The following is a 15,222-nucleotide window of genomic DNA, read 5'->3' on the forward strand; positions in this document are numbered from 1 at the left end:
GGAAAAGGGCTCGGAAGGGGCTCGGGGAGGGTTGGAGCGGCTGCGCCTGGAGGTGTCCGAGGAATTCCTGGAGATTCCTCGGGATGGCCGAGGGGGGATCGATCCCGGCTTGGGCTCGGTGATCCCGGAGCGCTTTCCCTGGATGATCCCGGGCGTTCCTGGATGATCCTGGAATTCTCCTGGATCCGGCAGCGAGCGGCGAAATCTTCTCCCACAGTGCCACCAAGTGGCTCCGGGAGCGGGACTGGGATCCCCTGGAATGTCCAGGGATTCGGGATTCGGGACGGGGCCACGCGGGGAAACTGAGGCACGCGGAGGGAAAAGGGCCAGAATTCCTCGCGCTGCTCCCACTGGGAGAGCTGGGAGTCCCCTGTATGGCTCAGGAAGGTCGATTCATAGATGATTTTATTTTATTTTATTTTATTTTATTTTATTTTATTTTATTTTATTTTATTTTATTTTATTTTATATTTTTATTTATTTTATTTTATTTTATTTTATTTTTTTATTTTATTTTATTTTAATTTAATTTAATTTAATTTTTGTTACTTTTTATTTCCTTTATTATTGCCTCTTTTATCCCTCTTTTTGAAGGTTTCATCCTTATTACCACTGGTTTTATCCATGCTTTTCCAGCTTTTTTTCACGTTATCCCCCTCCCAGCACTCCTTGGCCGTTTCTCCCCATTTCCTTCCCTCCTCCTCTGCTGAGAGCTGCGGAATTCGCCCCAAATTCCAGCCTTTTTTCACTCTTTTTGCCCAAACCTTCCCATTCTGCAGGGATTTCCATCCCCACATCTCCGTGATTAAATAATTGCAATCAAATCCTTCCTTTTCCCCGAGCAGTGTCCCCAATCCCCACTGAGTGTCAGAAATTCCCCTAATCCCGCTTTTTCCCCATGTTAATGAGGATATTTCCATTTTTCCTGCCGGGATAATTGGATTCCAGGGCTCCCCTCGAATTCTCCGGATTTGAATAATCCCACAATTCAAATCAGGGATTCGCATCCCAGATCCTTCCCTCACTTTGAGACACTTTTAATAAATCCAACAATCGTTAATGATAATTAAGGAGGAATTAATTAAACCCTTTCTGTGCCTTCTGATCCTCAAACTCACAAACATTTTGGATTTTCCTGTTCCCTTTTGGGAACAGGAAATTTTCCCGTGCTCCCTTTTGCTAATCTTCCCATTCCTTGGGATGTTTTAATCCCATTTTTGGGGAATGTTTTAATCCAATTCCTTCGGATGTTTTCATCCAACTCCTCAGGATATTTTCATCCCATTCCTTGGGATGTTTTAATCCCATTCCTTGGGATGTTTTAATCCAAATTTTTGGGATGCTTTCAGCCAGCTCCTCAGGATGTTTTAATCTCATTTTTCAGGATATTTTCATCCCATTCCTTGGGGTATTTTAATTCCATTTTTGGGATGTTTTCACCCAAATCCCCAACTGGAATTCCTTCCATCTTCAGCCTGGATTTCCCAAAAATTAATGGCTCTGCTCTCTTGCTTTAAATCCCGATGATTATTTTTTAATTTGGAGGCGGATGTATCCCAGCAGTCCGGGAAGAGCTGGAATCTCTCCTAATTCCCAGAAAATCGGGCTGGGCCTGGCTGAAGCTGCTGGGGCAGCGAGGAGGGGGCGGCTCCCCCCTGCTGGACCCCGGGGCCGCTGGAATCCCGGCCTGACCAGTTGTCCCAGTGGCCTGCCCGGGCTCCCAGTGCCATTTCTGACAGCGGGACGGGAGCTGGGACAGGCTCTGGCGCTTCCCAAACATTCCCAGCAGTTCCTTCTCCATTCCCTCTGGATTTTGGAGCTCCCAAACGAAGCCTCCAGGCAAAACCCACCTGCCCCGGGGGTCCCGAGGGGTTCTGAGCCTTTGGCAAACTGGGAGCTGCTGGTTTAACTGGAATTCTCCGTGCCTGGAAGAGCCTCCGGGGCTGGGGACTCATCCCGGGAAAACCTGGATTCCAGGCTGGATTCCAGCTCCACAAAATAAATTCAGGAGCAGCCCCAGCCCTGGGGGGCTGCTGGTGGTCCCCAAACTCAGATCCAGCCCAGAATTCCCTAAAAAAAATTCTCATCCATGGGGAAGGAGCTCCTCGAGTTTTATTTCTGAGGAAAATTTGCTTTCCTCAATATTCCCACTATTTTCATGGGGAAAACCATTGAGAAGGAGGATTAAAAATGCAGAGGCAAAACCGTGAATGAATCGAGGCAGACTCTGAGCCTCCTCATTCCTCCGTGGGAAGCGAAAAGGCGGCGGGTGACGAAACAGGACCCCGGCTGCAATTCCCACTGGGATCATTTTCCCATTATTTATTGCGCTTTTCGTTGGGCAATCAAACCCAGACAGCAATTAAGAGATGATTGAAAAGCAGCTTTTTTTTTTTTTTTTAATCTCACCTGAAGCAATTTCCTCTCTTTTTGCCACTCGTGGGAAGCTCAGACTCACCCGAGCCGGGCGGGGACCCCCTTCCTGCATCCCCCTGATCCCAATCCTATTTCTTGCCCCGGAACCAGCTCTGGCAGCGGGAAAGGCAGCGCTCCACGATGCTGGAAGTGCAGGAATTGAGGCGGAACGGGCTCCGGGGGGACGCTTGGCATTTGCTGTCCTTGGCATCTCCGGCGTCCCCGAGTCCCTGGGATGGGGAGGAGCAGGGATCCGTGGAAATCCCGCTTTGGGACACGCAGGGATCCATGGAAATCCCGCTTTGGGAGGCGCAGGGATCCGTGGAAATCCCGATTTGGGACACGCAGGGATCCGTGGAAATCCCGCTTTGGGACATGCAGGGATCCGTGGAAATCCCGCTTTGGGACACACAGGGATCCCCCAGGATCGTGCCCCGGGCCTGGCAGGGCTCATCCGTGCCCAACTCCACCACCTCGAGGGTGCAGGGCTCCACGGGCGGCAGCTCCTGGCCGAGCTGTTCCAGGGTGTCCGGGCAGGTCCCGGCGGTTTTGGTGACTCCCAGCTCCTCCTGGGTCCCGGCGGAGTCGGGGGGACACAGCTCCACGGTCAGGATGGATTTCTGCAGCGGGAACCGCATCACGCACATCCCGGGAGTCTCCAAGGTGAAGGGTTCTCCTCCCGAGCTCTGGATTTGCGCGGGATCCGCGCAGGGCCCGCAGTCCGCGGGGAGGGACGGGCAGGGGACCCCGAGGGACACCTGGGGGGGATCGCAGGGACAGGAGGGACAAACGTCCTGGCAGGGGCAGGGATCCGCCGGGGAGTTCTGCTCCGGGGCCAGCGCGGTGCGGGGATGGCTCTGGGCAGCCTCTCCCCGGCAGGAGCAGGGCGGGCACTGGGAATTCATCTCCCTGAGACGGAGAGCTGCAAGGAAAAGGAACAATTCCACACCCCATCCATGGAAACTCGGGGGAAAATCCCTCACTTTTTCACTTTTCTCTTCAGGCTCCCCAAATCAGCTTTTCTCATCAAAATCAAACAATTCTGACGATTTGCCAGCTTTTTTTTTTGGGGATAGCAATGGATTTGATTCCTGTTTTCAGGTTTATAAATTTCAAGTGACTCCCTTCCCTTTCCCAGTTTTTCTTCCCTTCTCCAGTTTGGTTTTCCCTTTTCCAGTTGTTTGGAATGGATCCTGGATGTCCTGGCAGGATGGGGTTTAATCCCACAGCAGGAATTTTCCAGAACATCCCTGGGAATTCCGGAATTACAGCCAAGCCAGCGCATGGGAAGGATTTTACCCCCTGAAACTTTTACCTCCGAGGAAACTGAGCACCATAACCCCCCCTTTTTCACCTTTCCAGGGAATCTATTCTGGAAAACTCCGGGGATCTGCAGGATCCCAGGGAGACTCACCGGGTCGGGATCGGCAGGGCAGAGGCGGCCGCGTTATCCCGGGATGTTCCTGCTGTGTTCCCGGGCCTCCGGAGCCGCCGAGCCCCGGGCACCGGGAGCTCCCCTCGGCCTCGCTCCGCCTCTGCCCCGCCGGGGATGATTTGCCTAATTATTTTTAATGGAAAACGCCCGTTTCCGTGGCTGGAGCCGGACCTGGAGCTCGGGAATTCACGTGGCCCCGCAGACGCCAGGGAGGAATTTGGGAAATGAGTGGATTCCCGGCCGGCTGGCCAATAATCACCCGGAGGCGGGACGGGTTTTTGGGATGCTCCGACAGCCTCCAGCCCAGCGCCTCGTGAGGACCATTAGGGACAGGATGGGATGTGGGATTTGGGGATTCTTTTATTTTTAGCCACGTCTTCTGACCTTTTTCTGTCCTGTTTTTCCACAGAGCTGCTGGAAACTCTTTGCTCACCGCTCGTCTCGTGATGTTTTCCGTCCGGTCCCGAAGTTCTGACTCAAATCCCGTCGCCGCTGTCGTGACGGTGACGTTGTCCTCGTGTGGGACGAGCGGGCAGGTGACCGGAGGAGTGACCACCACCCTTTTCCCTTCATTTTATCCCAAATCCCCTGAATTCCACCCAGCTGGAAACGCAGAAACCCAAAAACGTGAATCAAATCTGTTCCCTTCCCCTCCAAAAAAAAAAAACCAACATTGGAAAATCCTTGGAATGGTTCAGCTGATAACAGATTTGAGCAAGAAAAGCTCCTTTTGGGGAGTTCCAACAGAAAAACAAAAAAAAAGGAGGAAATTTTTCCTGCAGCCAGCAGCAAACTCCCAACCCAACAAATCCCAAATTTATTTATTTCCAGGAAATAACCAAAACACCCAAATTTGGAGGGAGAAGAGGCAGAACCCCCCTTGGTCTCCTGGTGGAAAACGGCCTCGCCTGTGGTGCGAGTCACTCCCGTCCCTGGCTGTGTCACCGGGTGACTTTGGGCCGGGTGGCAGCGAGCAGAGCAGAATTCCAGAGCCTTTGATGTCTCAGGGGAACTGGTTGGGTCTCTCTTCCCTCTTTTCCAGGCAGGGACGGCTGTTCCGCAGGGAGAAAGCGGCGGCTCCGAGCTGCCGCTGCCGCGTGGAGTTTGTCACCTTCCCGGGCTGGGCGTGACCTCCTGGCACCAGAAACGGGCACAAAAATCATCCCAAAGGCCCCTGAGATCCGAGAGCTCGTCCCTCATCGCCCTGGGTGTCACCTGCTGGAGCTGGGACACGCGGGAGAGGCCCTGGAAGATCCTGGAGATCCTCAAAATGTGAAGATTTCCCTGGAGGGCAACGGCCGAAATCCCGACAAATCAAAGAAATCGAATTTGTGTTAAAAAGAAAAATCAAAGAACTGTGGCCAAAATGACCAGTGGGAGCAGGGCAGTGTCCTGGGGGTGGGCACTGGGGAGGGGAATGTCCAGTCTGGACAGACAGAAAGAGGGACAGGGAGGGGCTGGAGCAGGGCCAGGGCTGGGAACGGGGCTGGGGAAGGGTCTGGAAAATCCTGAGGGAGCTGAGGGGGCTCAGCCTGGAGAAAAGGGGATCCAGGGGGGATTTGGGATCTGCCAGGGAGAATTTGGGATCTGATTCCAGGGAATGGGGACAGAACAAGAGGAAACATCCCCAAGCTGTGCCAGGGGAGGCTCAGGGTGGATATTTGGGAAAATTCCTCCTGGAAAAGGGAAAAGGCCTCGGAAGGGGCTTGGGGCCACCCCTGGAAGTGTCTGAGGAATTCCTGGATCACATCTGGAGCTGTGTCTGGTTTGGGTCCCACAGCTCAAGACCAACCAAGGCCACCCAGATGTTCCAGGGACCTTGAGGAAAAGGTGGATTGGGAGATGCTGAAGGATTTGGGGATGATCCTGGGGCCGCTTTGAGCCGTCCAAAATATTGATGGAGAGGGTCTTCCTGCTGAGAGGTTGAGGGAAAACGGAGCAGATTGTCAGGAATAAAATTCCCAGCAGAAGGAATATTGTGAGAGAGCCAAGCCCCTTCCAGGGTCCCACCCCACCTCCATTCCCCAAACGCTCCAAACCAGCTTTTTTTTGGAGTTTGATCCTGAGGGGGATTGTTTCCAGGCTGTCTCATCTGCATTTCCCAGTCCGTAGGAAATACGTGGATGGGGAATTCCTGGCAGTCATGAGAGCCTCACATCCCACCTCGGCGACATTAAAAATTATAACGTCGAGCGAAGTAATTGAAGGATTGGAGCAGAGCAGGTCTGGATTATTAAATATTTGATTTCCATACCCCTGAGGTGTCTCACTTCCGGAGCCACGGACACCAAAATCCTATAAAAGGATTCCTATTGTCCTGTTCCCCAAGCCATTTTTGGTTTCATTTGGTGCTGGCTGGTGGAGAATTGGGTAAGTCCAGCTCGGTTTCCTGGGAAGTCACCTCGTGGTTGGGTTTTGTTTTTTTCAATTTGGAGCCGTGCAGAAGCAAATTAAAAGACTTAAAAGTGTTTTTGCTTGGGGATGTTGGGGTTGGGATTCCCCCAGATTTTAATTCCATCTTGTCCGGGGTTTATTTGCTGCGGGTTTTGCTCTTTCTCCGTCGAGGAGGACGAAATTCTCTCTCTTCCTCACCGACTTTGCTGCTGTGTTTCACCCAGGGAATTGTTGGAGTTGGGAGAGATCAAAAGGCCAGGCTGGGACTTCAAAGGGAGGAGTGGGAGGGGTGATAAGGAGTGGAGACTCTCAGGCTGCCAGGGAAGGCCGTGCCTGGGAGGAAAAATCAGGGTGGGAAGAGCCAGGCAGATTTTGTGGGAAAAGCAGCGGCGGCAGAGCCTTCCCTTGGGGAGGTGTTCCAGCACGGAGCTGCCACTGGCGTCCTCTGGATGAGGGCAGGGTGTTCTGAGGCCTTTTTGGGTGAAATTAGGGGAGGAATGGGAAAGGTTCATCCCGAACCAAGGGGAGGTGTGGGCAGGTGGAGGCTTCAGACCTTGCAGAGAACCTAAAGGAGCCCAAACAATTTTTGCTTCCTGTTTTGAGAGGAAGCTGCTTGAAAACAGCTACAAATTTGTCTGAGACGCTTTCATGTGGAGTGGCTTCCTCGCCTCACGGCTGTTTTCCCACCTCAGGATTCACTGGAAAAAGGATGATTTAATTCCGTGCGTAGAACGGCCTGGAATGTTTTCACACCTTTTAACTTCTATCCCTTTCCTGCTTCCAGCCTCCCCCCCTTCCCCCCAAGAATGCGTCGCGCCACCGGCTGCCCGCTGAGCCAGATCTGCATCCCCCCTCCCGCCGTCCTGGTGCGGAGCTTCCCGGTGAGATCCAGCCCGGATCCCTGCGGCACCGCCGGCTTCCCGTGCCTCCCTGCCCGCGGCAGCCCCTGCTGCTACCCCGGCACCACCACCTACGTCAGCCTGGGCGGCCTGGCCCCGGCCGCCGGCTGCGCCAAGCCCTGCGGGCTGGCGGCCACCATGTGCGGCCCCCCGTGCGGCCAGGGCCTGGCCGGGGGCAGCTCCCGGTGCAGGAACCCCTGCTGCTGCTGCCGGGTGACCGAGAGCTGCGCCAGGAGCCGCGACTGCTGCCAGGAGCTGGCCACGTGCGCCACAGGCGCGTGCCAGGATCTGTGCCGCCAGGAGGTCACCACGTGTGTCACCACGTGCCAGGATCCGTGTTGTAAGGAGGTCACCAAGTGTGTCACCACGTGTCAGGATCCATGCTGCCAGGAGGTCACCAAGTGTGTCACCACGTGTCAGGATCCGTGTTGTCAGGAGGTCTCCAAGTGTGTCACCACGTGTCAGGATCCGTGTTGTCAAGAGGTCACCAAGTGTGTCACAACATGTCAGGATCCGTGCTGCCAGGAGGTCACCAAGTGTGTCACCACATGTCAAGATCCATGTTGTCAAGAGGTCACCAAATGCACCACCACGTGCCAGGATCCGTGTTGTAAAGATGTCACCAAGTGTGTCACCACGTGCCAAGATCCCTGCTGCCAGGATGTCACCAAGTGTGTCACCACATGTCAGGACCCGTGTTGTAAGGAAGTCACCAAGTGTGTCACCATGTGTCAGGATCCGTGTTGCAAAGAAGTGACCAGGTGCACCACCACATGTGTGGATCCCTGCTGCCAGGAGGTCACCAAGTGTGTCACCACGTGCCAGGATCCCTGCTGCAAGGAGGTGACCACGTGCGTCACCAGGCGTGTGGATCCGTGTTGCAAGGAGGTCACCAAGTGTGTCACCACGTGTGTGGATCCATGTTGTCAGGAGGTCACCAAGTGTGTCACCACGTGTCAGGACCCGTGTTGTCAGGAGGTCACCAAGTGTGTCACAACGTGCCAAGATCCCTGCTGCAAGGAGGTCACCAAGTGTGTCACCACGTGTCAGGATCCATGTTGCCAAGAGGTCACCAAATGCACCACCACGTGTCAGGATCCATGTTGTCAGGAGGTCACCAAGTGTGTCACAACGTGTCAGGATCCCTGTTGTAAGGAGGTGACCACATGCACCACCACATGCCAGGATCCCTGTTGTAAGGAGGTCACCAAGTGTGTCACCACGTGCCAAGATCCCTGCTGCCAGGAGGTGTCCAAGTGTGTCACCACATGTCAGGATCCATGTTGTAAGGAAGTCACCAAGTGTGTCACCACGTGTCAGGATCCCTGTTGCAAGGAAGTGACCACGTGTACCCCGTGTGTGGACCCGTGCTGTCAGGAGGTCTCCAAGTGCGTCACCAGGTGCGTGGACCCGTGCTGTCAGGAGGTCACCAGGTGTGTCACCACCTGTGTGGACCCGTGTGGCAAGAAAGCCCCCAGGGGCCTGACGCCGTGTTACGACCCCTGCTGCAAGAAGGTGACCAAGTGGAGCACCCCGTGGGTGATCCCGTGGTGCAGGAAGGGCGCCAAGTCCAGCGCCAGATGTGGAGACCCCTGCTCCAAGAAGGGCAGCAAGTGCAGCTCCAGATGTGTGGATCCGTGCTACAAGAAGGTGCCCAAGTGCTCCACCCCGTGCCAAGATCCGTGCTGTGTGACCAGGTGTGACCCCAGGTGTGACCCCAGGTGCGTGGACCTGTGCTGCCAGGAGGTCACCAAGTGCAGAACCAGGTGTGTGGATCCCTGCTGCCAGGAGGTCACCAAGTGCGTCACCACGTGCCAGGATCCCTGCGGCAAGGAGGTCACCAAATGTGTCACCAGGTGTGTGGATCCGTGTTGCAAGGAGGTCACCAAGTGCACCACCAGGTGTGTTGATCCATGTTGTCAGGAGGTCACCAAGTGTGTCACCACGTGCCAGGATCCCTGCTGCCAGGAGGTCACCAAGTGCAGAACCAGGTGTGGTGACCCATGCTGCCAGGAGGTCACCAAGTGCATCACCACGTGCCAAGATCCCTGTTGTGGGACCAGATGTGCCACCAGGTGTGTGGATCCCTGCTGTGTGGCCAGATGTGCCACCAGGTGTGTCGATCCCTGCTGCCAGGAGGTCGCCAAATGCGTCACCACGTGCCAAGATCCCTGCTGCCAGGAGGTGACCAAGTGCACCACCAGGTGTGTGGATCCCTGCTGCCAGGAGGTCACCAAGCGCGTCACCACGTGCCAGGACCCCTGCTGTGTCACCAGATGTGCCACCAGATGTGTGGATCCCTGCTGCCAGGGAGTTGCCACATGTGCCACCAGGTGTGTGGATCCGTGTTGCCAGGGGGTGACCAGGTGCCAAGATCCTTGTTGTGTCACCAGATGTGCCACCAGATGTGTTGATCCCTGTTTCCAGGGAGTGTCCACCTGCACCTCCACCTGCCAAAACCCCTGCTGCCAGGGAGCCACCACATGTGCCACCAGGTGTGTGGACCCCTGCTGTCAGGGAGTGACCACCTGCCAAGATTCCTGCTGCCAGGGAGTGACCACCTGCACCTCCACCTGCCAGGGAGTGACCACCTGCCAGGGAATGACCACCTGCCAGGACCCCTGCTGCCAGGGAGTGACCACCTGCACCTCCACCTGCCAGGACCCCTGCTGCCAGGGAGTGACCACCTGCACCTCCACCTGCCAGGGAGTGACCCCCTGCCAGGACCCCTGCTGCCAGGGAGTGACCACCTGCACCTCCACCTGCCAGGGAGTGACCACCTGTCAGGACCCCTGCTGCCAGGGAGTGACCACCTGCACCTCCACCTGCCAGGACCCCTGCTGCCAGGGAGTGACCACCACGTGCCCAGCCCCGTGCCGTGTCCCCAGCTGTCCCCCTCCGTGTGCGGATCCCTGCGGCGCCAGCCCGCAGTGCCGCGGCGGTGTCCAGGTTGTCACCAGGTGTGCCGACTCCTGTCCCACCACCTGCGTCACCCAGACGTGCCCGGTGTGCGGCCAGCGCTGCTCCGCCTCGGGCTGCCCCAAATTCCGGGCTCGCTGAGGGGCTCCGGGGGTGGGATCCGAAGGAGACCCCGCTCCCCGCGGGGGTTTCCCCGCCGAATCTCCAGAGGAAGAGTAAACCCTCGTTTTCCTCGCGTTCTGCCCCGTTCCTGCTGTTTTTCACCTCAAGAAAGCGCCGTTCCTCACGGGATGTCACCGAGCGATTTTGTGCCCCCGGGATGGTTCCCCGGGAGAAAGAATCCGCAGTTCCCCCTCGCACCGGGAGTGTGATGGAGGAATTCCCCTCTTTGTTCTCCCTCCTGATCTTTTTCCTTTCTGAAGCAATAAAAGAAACGATCTTGGCATGGGCCTCGCTCATTTCCTTTGCTTCCCGCCCTTTATCCTTTTCATTCCTTTCCTAAAATCCAGATTTTTGTAATAAAAAATGCTGGGGAAGGTCTCACTGGGATTGTGGAATGCCCTGAGGTGGAAGGGACACACAGGGATCATCAAATCCAACTCCTGGCCCTGCCCAGGACGTCCCAAAATCCTCCCGTGTCCCTGGGAGCGTTGTCCTGGAGCTCGGGTGGGTTTGGGATGGTGACCGTTCCTTGGTCCACTCTGATGGGAAGAACTTTTTCCCCAAATCCACCCCAATTCCCACCCCCTGGCACATCTTCAGCCCTTCCCTCGGTCCTGACATCCCTGAAATCCCAGATCAACGCCCGATATCCCAGATCAATGCCTGAAATCCCAGATCAATGTGTGAAATCCCAGATCAATGCCTGATATCCCAGATCAATGTGTGAAATCCCAGATCAATGCCTGATATCCCAGATCAATGTGTGAAATCCCAGATCAGTATCTGAAATCCCAGATCAATGTGTGAAATCCCGGATCAACATCTGAAATCCCAGCTCAGGTGGGATTTCCAGCTTGGAAAAACACCTGGAAACCCCCAAAAAGGGGAATTTTCCAAGCGCTCCTCCATCACTCGCATCTCCCGATCCCAAATCCCCAAACCGGGGTCGGAACCATCCCGGGAGGCTCCCGAGGTTGAGCTCGGCTGCGAGCCGGGCCCGGGGAGGGTTTGGCGGAGCAAATCCCGCTCGGAATGCGGGCGGGAGGAGCGGGGGCGGCGGCAGACGGGGCGCGACCGTCTGGGAGCCGCCACCGGCTCCTCCGGAGATGCCCCAAGGCCCGGGGTTGGTGACAACCTGCGAGCTCCGCCCTCGGAACCCCAAATCGCCTCTAAAATTCCTTAGAATTCCGTGCAAGCAACGATGGCCCTCACTCCTGCTCCCAAATCCCTCGGTTTTCTGGGAAATAAAATGTAGGTGGGGAGAAAAAATGGGTTTTGGATTAATTTTTCCCTTCTGGCGTGTGCTGGTAGGGTATTTAATCCTTCATAAAATTCAAGTTTAAATCATGTCGGAGCAGCAGAGAGCAGAAGCATCATTTCCAGGGGAAAAACCAAACAGGAATTCTTCCTGTGTGACCACCTGGATGTTTATTCCACACCTGTGGAATTAAAACAGGCAGAAAGCTGCTGCTCACTACAAGGAAACGTCGTAGAATCCCCCTGGTTCCTCTGTCAGGTGAGCTCTAAAATTTCCATGGAGGTCAAAGCAACTTTTATCCACTAAAGTAAAAAAAATCCCGAGGGAATCCAGAGATTTTTCCTGAAAAAAACAGAGAAAATCAAAGCAAAGAGATAAAAGAGGTGAGGAATATTTTTTTTTTTTTTCTGTAACCACAGCCAGTTCCTCCTTCCCAGAATTAATTACTCAGGTGCTAATTGTCATTCTTCCCTGAGCGCTCACCTTCCGGAGTAAACAGGAAAAGAGGCCAGAATGGTGGGATTTGGGTTCCTGTCATGGCTGGACCCAAATTTTCCCTCAGGCATGGACTGGAGGAGCCACTCACGTCCAGGTGAGCCTTAATGTCCTCTCCTCTCATCCTCCTGGCATCCCAAAAATTCCAGGGTTCCCAGAGCCGCTGGACACTGCCCTGGAGCTGGGTCAGACCCTCCCACCATGCCCAGGTCCTTGTGGGAATGAGGAGAGGGGAAAGTTGGGTCTGATGAAGGCCCAGGAGGGTTAATTGCAACCAGGAGTGGAGGGTTTGGGCAGGAAAATGGGGAGAATCCCTGAATTCTGTGAGAATCGATCGAAACACACAGAAAAAATTCCTTTTCCTGCTTGGGAAAATGGGAATTTTGGGTTGGAGGGGTTGGACCTCAACTCCATGTCCAGGTCTGGACAAGCATGGAAAGAGGAATGGGAAGGAGCCTGTCCAGGGGTGGGAACGGGGCTGGGGAAGGGTCTGGAAAATCCTGAGGGACTTGGGGGGGCTCAGCCTGGAGAAAAGGGGGATCCAGGGGGATTTTGGGATCTGCCAGGGGGGATCTGGGATCTAATCCCAGGGAATGGGGACAGAACAAGAGGAAACATCCCCAAACTGTGCCAGGGGAGGCTCAGGGGGGGAAATTTGGGAAAATTCCTCCTGGAAAGGGTGGGCAGGGCTGGGAAGGAGCTCAGGGAGGGTCGGAGCGGCCGCCCCTGGAGGTGTCAAGGAATTCCTGGAGATTCCTGGGGATGGCCGAGGAGGGATCGGACACAGCTCGGACTTGATGTTCTGGGAGATCTTTCCCAATCTCAGGGATTTTGGGATCCTGGAAAATCTTTGGCCCTTCAGCACAAGACCCTTGGAGCCGGGGGTGCTGCCCTGGTGGAATTCCCTGCTGGAATTCCCTCCGGAACGCCCGACCTGCCGTGGAGGAGCCGAAGGACGTCGCTGTGGGGTCCTGACTCACCGACACCAACGTGACAACTCCAAGGGCTCCAATTGCCCATAAACGTAATGGAGATTCCCAAATAAGTGCCAATTAGGGATAACGATCCAGCCCCGTGATGGTGACATTCCCACCTGTCCCTTTACGTCTCCCGAAATAATCCACTCTTGGCAGGCCCCAATTTCTGGCTAATCAAAGTTAACAACAGGGTGTAAAACAACTCGTGGTAGAAAGGGAGGCACAGGACCGGTCCTCAGAGATGGTTTTGAGGTGAGCCTGGAGCCCAGGGAGATAACGAGGAGCAGTTCCAACCGGAATATGGGATATTCCTCGGGAAGATAAGAGTTGGAAGCTGCTCTGGGGGGAAATTTCCACACCCGGCAGCCTGAGGAGGGGAAAATGAGGAGGGATTCATCTGCCTAAAAATTCAGCTCCCAAATCCGAGCTCTGCCCGGCGCAGTTTTTCCTCCTGTGGCAAAGGAGGTGTTTAAGACACGCTCTGCCAGTCCCAGTTTATCCCCGGAAAAGCCTCGGGGGCAGCGGAGCCTCCGGGGAAGGGGGAGAAGTTGCACGTGGGGAGCTGAGACTGTGGAAAAGCTGAGCCACCCGTGAGGTGGCAAAGAGCCCCGTGGGGATCCGTCAGCTCCGGGTGGAATTCCAGTACAGCGCTGGGAAGGAACCGGTGCTGACGCCTGGAATTCTCCGGGAGACTCCGAGTTTGGGGCGTAAACAGGACGTGCTGCTCGTGCTGGGTTGGTTCCTTTTGGGGTGGTTTTTTTTTTTCACCTATTTAGCATTTTTGTGATGGTCACGTTCCCATCTCTGTGAAATATCTGAGAGAAACGTGGATTTTTCCATAATCAGCAAAACTTTAATAAAAATTTTATCCTGGGCCTAAATCCCACTTAAACTGGAGCCTTTTGTACTTTTCTGTGAGGGAAAAACATCTTTAAAATGAGGGTTACTCTGTCTTGAATGGCTTGAGGTGCTCCTCAAAAAACCTGGAGTTGTGTCCCCACTGGAATTTCCAAGCACAGATGGTCTTAATCCATGGAGAGAAACGGGTTGGATGAATGAAATAATTTAATTTATCAGGAAAACAGAGTGAAATAATTTAATTTATCCGGAAAACAGGGACCTCAAGGTTTTGTGGGAGCGCTGGAGGATTGGCCATGCCTTTCCATGAGAATTAGGACAGGGTATTTCTCATAGTAAATCCAATTAATTATCCATCTTCCCTAATAACAGCAATCCCACTTTGGAAAAACTCCAGGTATCAAAACCCAACATTTATGGAAATAGGGCCACGGAAATGTCCCAGCGCATTAAATCCCTTTCTGAAAACCAATTAATTCAGCACCCGCTGCTTTGGTGATTTTTTTTAATGACTCCGCCATTCCCGTTGGGAACCTCATGACCGGGACCGGAGCGCGGCTGGCTCAGCATCACCTGCTTTCCTGGAAGAGGGCTTCCACCAGGAATTAGGATGCAAACAAACATGCAAAGCATGTGGGGGTGGAGCCTGCCGGGGCAGTTTGTGGTCAGCTGTCCATCCCCCTGGGCTCCCGCGTTTCCGGAGCTGACGCCACTCCGGCCGTATAAAAGGTTTGGGTTCCGAGGCTCCCGCCAGTTCCTTTGGCTGCTCCGTCGCTCGCCAGGACCGGTGACCCGGTAAGTCCTCCCTGGCTTTATCAGGGAATTTTTATCAGGATATCTCGTGGAAAAGAGAGTTCGCTCCTGGTCCTGGGAGAGCTTCGCTCCTGCGCTTCTCTTCTGGGATTTGTCCTGGAATTGGGAATTTTATTTAGGGTTTGCTCTGTCTGGAGGAGCTTGGAGAAGTCGCCTCCTCCAGGAATGTGGATGCTTCTCCTCCTCCCTGCTGTTCCATCCTGGTTAATTTGCTCCTGCCTCATTAAGGCTGGGAATTAAATAAATGAATGGATGCTGTGGAACAGCTCCTGGGACTTCAAACGGGATGGGTGGGAAGAGGCTCTATCCAGAAGGAGGGAACTGCAGAATTCCTGCAGGCAAAGCCAAGAGGAGGAAATGAGCTGGAAGTGGGAGCTGCAGCCTCTGGGCCAGCCCTTCCCTGGAGGAAGGATGAGCCCCATTAATCCTCCCCAAAAATTCCAGTGACGTCCCAGGATCTGGAGGATCACCAGGATGGGAGAGCTGGGAATGTTCAGCCTCTGGAGACCTCAGGATCTGCAGGAGCTCCAGGGAAGCTGGAGAGGGACTTTTCCTCAGGAACTGCAGGGACAGGACACAGGGAATGGGTTTACACTG

Source organism: Fringilla coelebs (assembly GCF_963513975.1).
Source record: "Fringilla coelebs genome assembly, chromosome: 29".
NCBI classification, from domain to species: Eukaryota; Metazoa; Chordata; class Aves; order Passeriformes; family Fringillidae; genus Fringilla; species Fringilla coelebs.